The sequence below is a fragment of the Nelusetta ayraudi genome, unplaced genomic scaffold (genome assembly GCF_046127955.1).
Source record: "Nelusetta ayraudi isolate G7.1 ecotype Tasmania unplaced genomic scaffold, CSIRO-AGI_Nayr_v1 ptg000179l, whole genome shotgun sequence".
In the NCBI taxonomy this organism is placed as follows: Eukaryota; Metazoa; Chordata; class Actinopteri; order Tetraodontiformes; family Monacanthidae; genus Nelusetta; species Nelusetta ayraudi.
The window spans coordinates 268,136-276,770 of NW_027466228.1; the positions used below are offsets into that span (position 1 = coordinate 268,136).

Consider the following 8,635-nt stretch of genomic DNA (forward strand, 5'->3'; position numbering starts at 1 on the left):
CAAACCGAAAATATTCCATAACACGCTCTTAGCGTCCAAAACATTTTTATAATATTCCCACACCCCCTTTACTGCTTTCCTGCTCACGACACACCTGAAAGCAGGGAGAAGTTATCACACAGGGTGATGACAGTGCTTCCTCATCAGAGTGTTTATTGCAATGAGGAAGACACTGCGACTCCTGTGGGGTACGGTGTGGAGGCAAACACAATCGATCACAGACTCCTGGATTCAGATCGCCGTGCGGATCACTGTTAACATTACTTTTTAACACCAACAACAAAAAAATATAAAAGATAAAATACTAAATGAATGAATTAAATCTTATTCAATTTAACCATTTCTAACATTTCTTTTTAACACTTTTCATCTTTTTTAACATTAACGCAGTATTGTGATCAATTACATGACTCTTCAATTATAACCCTTTACACATGCAATGCGAGCTAGCGATTCACAATACTATTTCAACACAAACATGGATGTAAAAAATAAAAAGGGACAAAAAATGAAACTTCAGGAACACCACCCATTGCAATACAAGCAGAACTGGGCCGAAGTTTTATATTATGTACACCACAACACAGCCTTCTGGTGGACAAGCCATACTATTTAATCCGTGTCCTCCTATGGCACTTCCGTGGGAGGAACCTCGTCGTAGAGGTCACGTGCTGGTTGCGCGTCACTCCACCAATCACCTCGGGGAAGGTCTGAGACAAGAGCCTAATCGTTGCCCTTGCAGGGTACCTGATACAGGTGAGTGAGTATATGGAAAATATGGGTCAGCGTGGGCAGTCGTAACCGGAGAAACTTGCTGGCGGAAATGATGCACTACAAGTGGATGTGACGCTAACTAACTTGGAATCGCTTGCGGCTGGCAAATGAGTGCGATGGATAAGGTGGAGCAATGATTCAGACTACTCTCCCTCCACTTTTTTTGTTTTGTATGAGCGTTTAAAAAAAACAATAACATAATGATAATCAAATAAATCGAATAAGCTTTAGTTTATTAATCAGAATTAAAATAAGTAGGTTTTGCCCTTACAAGGTTGTAGATTTGTTATAGATGAGTTCCTTTGTTGTAGTTTGGCGCTTGAAAAACTATATATGGGATGTACCATGACCTGAGGGATTTCCTCATCTCATCCCAGCTTGGTTCTGATGCTGAATGTGAATGTATCTTGCTGAACATCCCACTGAGCTCCAAGGGCCCTCTCCATAGGGAGCTGGTCTCTGTCAAGGTTAAGTGTTTTTACCTCTTTAGCTCTCTGCTCTTCAGGAATGGCGGCCAGCACCGAGCGATGATTGCTCACCCACTTATTGAGCTTAAATCCACCTCTACCGCACAGGTCTGTTAGCTGCTGGTACAGATGTATCGCTTGTTCCACCGTGCTGACGGCCTTTAGACAATCATCCACATAGAAATTTTGACGAACAGTGTTTATAACCTCGGCTGGGAAGTCATGCTGATTGTTGTCGGTTGCTTTCAGCAGGGCGAATGAAGCACAGCTTGGAGATGACACTGCCCCAAAGATGTGGACTAGCATCCTGTGCTCTTGTAGGTCCTTTGTAATGTCCCCATCTGGCCACCAGAGGAAGCGTAAGAAGTTTACATCCTGGTTGAAAACTCTTACTTGATGAAACGTTCCCTCAATGTCAGTCATGAATGCTACAGGGCCTTGGCGAAAACGAAGCAGCACACCTAGCAGTGTACTTGTCAAATTGGGACCCTGCAGGAGCTCTTTATTTAATGATGTTCCACAGTAGGTGGCAGTACAGTCAAATACCACACGCAAGTTTTTTTTTGCGTGGGTGATAGACGCCATGGTGTGGTATAAACCACACCTTTCCACTTTCATGATCCAATTCATCTATTGGCACAATTTCTGCATAATTCTTTGCAAAAACATCTTTCATGCAATCTTTGTACTCACTGAAGAACTTGTCCTTCCTCTTGAACCTTTTCAGAAGATGATGTGCTCTTTGCTGGGCCACAGCTTTGTTGTACATCAGCTTTACGAAAGGGCAGCCTTAGGCTGTAATGTCCATTTTTCAAAACAGCGGAGCTTGAGGCTATTTTCATAAACTCAAGGTCTTCAATAGACATTTTCTTTTTTTCTTCGTAGTATTGCTCAATAAAATCTTGGTTGTATTGTTGAACCAGCAGCTCTTCAATTGATATTCTGTTACACTGCAGAGATCCATCATTCCCATCATCACTGAGAGGCCCATTGATGACCCATCCAAGCAAGGTTTTCACAGCAGGCCCACTACCCTGGCTGCTGATTACCTTCCATGGTTCCATGGCTCTTGGCGCATTGACTCCTATTAGCAGCCAGTCTGCCACGTCAAAATGTTGAAAAGTTACCCCTGTTTTACACCAGAAGCGTTTGCAGAGTGTCAGCAGAGCGTCAGCAGAGCGTCTGCGTCGATGCAGTGAAACGCGGCCACTAAAGTCAATGAGCAGGTTTACACCAGGCGCAGAGCGTCCGCGTTTCAGAAGCGTCCCAGAAGCAGTAAAACGCGAGCCGCTGGAAAAGAACGCCAGAATTTATTCTTTGACACTTGCCGCGTCCCGCCTGCGTCAAACGTAGCAGGTGGGATCGTTCGGACAGGAAGTCAATGGTGTAAAAACACGGTGGATCCGGTTGATTTTCATCATAACACACAATGTGCTGGATTTTGTATTTATATGTGCTGTACTTTACTGTGAAACATCAACGTGACGCATCGGCTTCATCGCTGTTCAGGTCGGCCGTCAAACAAAAACAGATTTCACTTTGAATCTCAAACTATGATGAACAAAATGCATCTATACTTTAAATACCTGCATTTTGTATGATGCCAGCAGTTCGGTTTATTATTATTTTTCTTTTTTACACACATCGATACTTCGAGACACTGTTGGGACAGTGTCTCGAAGTATCTGTCTGCAGAGCGTCTGCAGAGCGACCGCGTTGACGCTCTGCTCACGCTCCAGCACCCTCCCACACAGGACGCGTTTTACGAGCAGAGCGTCTCGTGCAGCGGCTCGATCAGTTCCTGCGAGGATTGCAAGATCGCGCGACAACCCAGGTAGTTTTCGCGTGTTTTTAAAGAAAACAACAATGAAACAAAACATCGATACTTCGAGACACTGTCCCAACAGTGTCTCGAAGTATCGATGTGTGTAAAAAAGAAAAATAATAATAAAGTAAACTACTGGCATCATACAAAATGCAGGTATTTAAAGTATAGATGCATTTTGTTCATCATAGTTTGAGATTCAAAGTGAAATCTGTTTTTGTTTGACGGCCGACCTGAACAGCGTTGAAGCCGATGCGTCACGTTGATGTTTCACAGTAAAGTACAGCACATAAGTACAAAATCCAGCACATTGTGTTATGATGAAAATCAACCGGATCCACCGTGTTTTTACACCATTGACTTCCTGTCTGAACGATCCTACCTGCTGCGATTGACGCAGTAAGCGTCAAAGAATAAATTCTGGCGTTCTTTTCCAGCGGGTCGCGTTTTACTGCTTCTGGGACGCTTCTGAAACGCGGACGCTCTGCGCCTGGTGTAAACCTGCTCATTGACTTTAGTGGCCGCGTTTCACTGCGTCGACACGGACGCTCTGCTGACGCTCTGCTGACGCTTCTGGTGTAAAACAGGGGTGAGCCTCCGCCCCCTCCGTGCCCATTGGCGGAGGGAGGGCTCATTGAAAAAAAAAAAAATCGGTGTTCCTTCGGCGCGCCTGGGAAACTCTGAAATTATGAATAACTTAAGCTTGTTTTTGTCCCATTTGCCTGCATCAGCCCGTCATGATATTGTTAAATTAATTGAGAGCCACCCACTATTGTTTTCTGACCACCCCCGCCGTACGTCAGTTTTGCACCATGACATAGAAGTAGAGGGACATGCCACAAGTAAGCAGCACGCACACAGAGTCCATTCTGGGAAGTTAAGAAAGAAGCTTTGGCTCTCCTTCTGACAATGCCCATCTTGATGTTAATTTGGGGTCAGGTTTTTACAGACTATAACGCCCTCGTGGTCCTGGATAGGATGCGCAATCAAACCAGCCGTAGATGCGGTGGTCTCTGCTCCTGCAAGACTTCAATCTCCAGATTTGCCACAGGAAGGGGGGTTGATAATGTGTTGGCAGATGCATTATCACGTGTACATGTGGACGAGCTGCGGAATTCTTATTTCAGGGGAACTGAGGTTTTTCTTGTTTAGTTTTGTTTGTAGGTATGTTAATAGGGTTTAGTTCTTAAGAGAGGGGGTGTTATGACCCACAGGTGGGTCTAGGTGCCTCTATCTAAATAACTATTACCAATTTTAAACGTTTAGTTTTTTACTACTACACAAATGTAAAGTCAAACAACATACGCTTACAGAAACTCACACAACAAAATATGAATTAAAATGTGTAAAACAAAAAGAAAAAAAACTCAGCATTCAGATAACAGTTTTGGCCTTTAGTGAAGATTGACAATGAGAAAAACCAAGAGCCTCATCTTTGTGCGGCTGATCCTGTTTCTTCTCTCTGTAAATATCTGCCCTGTTTTGGAGAAGATTCTCTCTGAGGGGACTGATGTTGCTACAATGCACAGTCTCCATGCTATCACATGTGTAAGGCGTCGGTAAATTGAAGCCTGCAGTTTGCAGTTGCAGCTGTTGCACGACAAAACGGGTCAACCAACCCGACAAACGACCCGGGTGATAATCGGCTCCGATCGGCTTGCGATGGAATTGGGACACCCGGGACAACACCACCTTTTTTTTTTACCTGCCGCACGGAATGACGTTGAGCGTAACGTACGCTAAATCATAATATCGCGCCAGTCAAGGTCATATCGCGGGCCTGTCCCGCTCACCAGATATCCAAGAAGGTTGGTGAGGGCTGAGCGGGCAAAACCTTTGGTGACTAAGTACTGAAGGGGTGAATTTTTTCTCTACCTTTTTGCGCCTGAGTAAAAAAAGGGGGCACAGGGACGCCTGTGCAGCTACAAGTAATAAGTCTAGACAGGGATGGGGAAGAACCAGAGCAAAGTGGCTGCTGCAGTTCCCCAGGGGGGACAAATTGTGGACGACATGCGGAAAAAATACGGTCCAGATTGTCTTGATATGTTGGATGTTTGGGTTGAAAAGTATGGTTTCCCAGAGGGGGGATCACTGAGTATGGAGGAATTGAGAAACCTCCGGGATAAACTGAATATAGCCGAGGGAAAGGTTACAAAAAAGAAAAACCCAAACAGGTGGGAGATTCAAATCATCAAAGATCATGAAAGGTGTTTTTCATTCTGGAAACCTGAAGCAGAGGTCAGGGACAGGAAACAAGTAAAGAAAGGTGTGAACAGCGCTGGGCGCTGGAGCACAGGGGTGACAGAGATAACGGCAGAGGGTGCACACGCTCACACACACTCCCCAGAGGAGGGAGAAAAGGAGCCACTCACACACGAGCATTCAAATGCACCAAATCGTTTGTATCCTTCTCTTACAGGCCCGAGGGACCCTCTCCTGGACATGCCTGTCTTCCCTCCTCCCGCCTGCCCTCATCCAACGCTACCACCGTACAACCCTGCGCACTCCAGCACCGACGCCGCAGCGTCGCCACGTTCATCAGGACTGCCGTCAACCAAACGGCCAGCCTCATCACTGCTTTCAGACAAGGGCTGCTCCCCCAGATCGCCAAAGCAGTTAACAGAAGCTGCTGCGTGGGGATTGAAGATGCCCGGCTGACAGAGGTCCGACGTCATGCAGTGCACGCTGAGAGGCTTCTGCAGGAGGCCAGCGATGCAGAGGACAAGAAGATAAAGCGTGCCTCCCTCACCATGATGAAGCACCTCAGTGACACGGCGAGACGGCCCTACAGGAACAACGACAACCGACGAAGGGCGACTAGCGGAGACAGAGGCGAAAAGGGGGCGTGCCACATCTGCGGCCGCATGGGTCACTGGGCCAGAGAATGCCCTGACAAAGGAAGACACCGCGGGCAGAACCATGCCCACCGCAGCCAAGAGAGTGATCGCGAGGACCGGAAAAGAGGATCCAGAGGGGACCAGGACGTGTTTATGTAGCATAATTGTGGCAAAGCACTGTTCCTGCTTTTGTTGTGGTTTGTGGCGTGTGTGAGAGTGATCAGTGAGCAGGGTGCAGTTACCCACTTCTACCAGTGGAGGTTGTGTTCGCCCCGGGGAATAACGCTAGAGAGGTCTCTCAAGTGGCTCGTGAGACCTATGTGGAGCGAACCGTCGTAGCGGACGTTAACGTGTGTGTTATCTGTTGTGCTTCCACAGGTGAGAAGGGGAAATGGTTGAAAATAAGAGCAAATGTATGTGTGGCTGTTTCGTAATTGAAGTCTGAGATCGAGGGTATGTGAGTTAAATTTACGTTTTGAATGTATCGTCTCCGAGTGATTACCTAGCGAAGAGGAAACAACGGCTAGCCCGTTGCTAGGTTACCAGGAGGCGGGGTTGACGCTCGGTTACGTTAGTGTTCGTTTAACGTTATGGGATGTTTATTCAGTAGAAATGTGAATATTTAAATGTATACGAGTAAGATTGAATGTGGGAAACGACATGATTAATAAGTTCAAGTCGAAGTCGGGTATGGATCTGTGTTTTGAAATGTAAAAAGTAGATAACGCTCGAGAGGAAGTCTCTCAAGTGGCTCGTGAGACCTATATGAAGCGAACCGTAGTAGCGGACGTTAACATGTGTGTTGTCTGTTGTGCTTCCACAGAAAACCAAAATAAAAGCTTCTAAAGAAACAAAGAAAAACAAAAATAAATGTGTCTTCGCAACATTACCACGCTACATTTACGTTTGACTATCTGCTTTAATATAAAACCACAACAAATGTGTTTTATAATTTTCTTTATATAATCTACAAACGTATTAGTATGATCCAGGGAAAATTCCATGTTTGTTTGCGAAACTCATTGGAAGAATGAAGAAAATCTGTTCGATTGTTATTGTCATGAACATGAATCACAAAACATATATATACATATATATATATATATATATATATATATATATATATATATATATATATATATATATATATATATATATATGTATATATATATATATATATATATATGTATATATATATATATATATATATATATTTTTTTTTTTTTTTTTTTTTTCATGTGTCACTTTAACAGAGACAACACCATCTGTAATTACTATGTTTGGTTGCATTTCCCTGGCAGGCAAAGATAGATGGAAGAGACATCCTTCTGGGTGGAAAATGGAACTGGCTTGTCTGTGGATGGTGGAGGCTCACTGGGCTCATCAATCCGTCCATCCATTCACCTTGTTCGTCTCATCCTGACTGCAGCACGCCACTGTGGAGGCTTGACATAACACACATTAGATTAATAACAGAAAAGCAAAATGTGACTGATGGTGTATTATTTAGTGTGCTTCAGTTATAATTCTCATAATAATGACTGTTTTGCTGGCTTCACACAATATATATAATTGGCCTGTCTTAGTTAAAAGCCCACTCACCACGACAAGGTGCAGGCCAAGAGTGGGAACACAAACACAGACCAGAAACGAACAGGACAAATCCAGACACGACTACAAAAAACACAAACACAAATAACACTAATATCACTTTGACCACTATCTTTTTTCACAAGAACTTTTATTTCTTTACAAATTGAACCTTAGATTGTGTCACAACAAACTAAATAAACCCTTGAAACAGCCAACAAAACATGAAATAACACTTCATCAATATTATAATGAGTATCCTCATAAATGATTTCAAGATAACTTTCAACACTTTCTTACAATTTTTTTTTTACGTCTGCCGTAATGATTTTCAAGTTTTTTTCATGTGAATATTTTAACATTGAACATGTTAACTGAACAGTCAATGTAAAATCCCTTCATTGTTGCTCTGACCTCTTCATCATTTGTGACCTCTTCATCATTGGTGATCTGTACATCATTTGTGACCTCTTCATCATTGGTGATCTGTACATCATTTGTGACCTCTACATCTACATCAGACACAGTATGGCTGTCACATGGTTCCTGAATCACGAGAAAACGGTCTTCTTCCAAGATCTCTGACACCTCTTTACATTTTTTAGAATATGTGTGGTCAAAGATTTGATCAAAATCACGTGTGTGTGTGTGGGTGTGTGTGTGACTCACTTACCTTTTGTTTGGTAGCCATGCTCTTACCTGATTTGAAGAAACTAAAAATGGTTGGGACAGCTGTTGAAGTTAGGCACTTTCTCTCACCACGCAAAATGAAAGATTTCTCCTCAAAGTGAAGAGCACACAGCCTGGAGTTGTCATTGGGTGTCCAGTTTTTTCTTCTCACATTTTCCACCCATTTGTGCAACCTTTTTCTGTCCCCAAAAGGAAAGCTGTAAAAAGCAAAACATTCCAAAAATAAATGTACAATATTTTTTTTTGTGTAATTTTACTTAAAATTGAGTATGCAAACATATTTAACTAATTTAAACTTAAACACAATGCAGACAGTTGTGCAGAAAGTTTAGTGTTAGCTAAAATATCGGGCACACAGACGTACTTATTATGTATACATTTCTTTCCATTGTAACAGGTCACTACCAGATCTGCAATCCATTACCTAGAATTGGTTTTCCTTAAACTGATGT

General features: G+C 43.3%; 1 long non-coding RNA gene across 1 annotated transcript; it reads right to left on the reverse strand.

Annotated features, from left to right (window-relative positions):
- Positions 1-2,824: 2,824 nt before the first annotated feature.
- Positions 2,825-3,150, reverse strand: LOC142881044 (uncharacterized). Its single transcript, XR_012925502.1, has 2 exons — positions 3,120-3,150; positions 2,825-2,916 (listed from the first exon to the last, which is right to left on the reverse strand). It is a non-coding gene; the product is annotated as an uncharacterized LOC142881044 (long non-coding RNA).
- Positions 3,151-8,635: the final 5,485 nt, after the last annotated feature.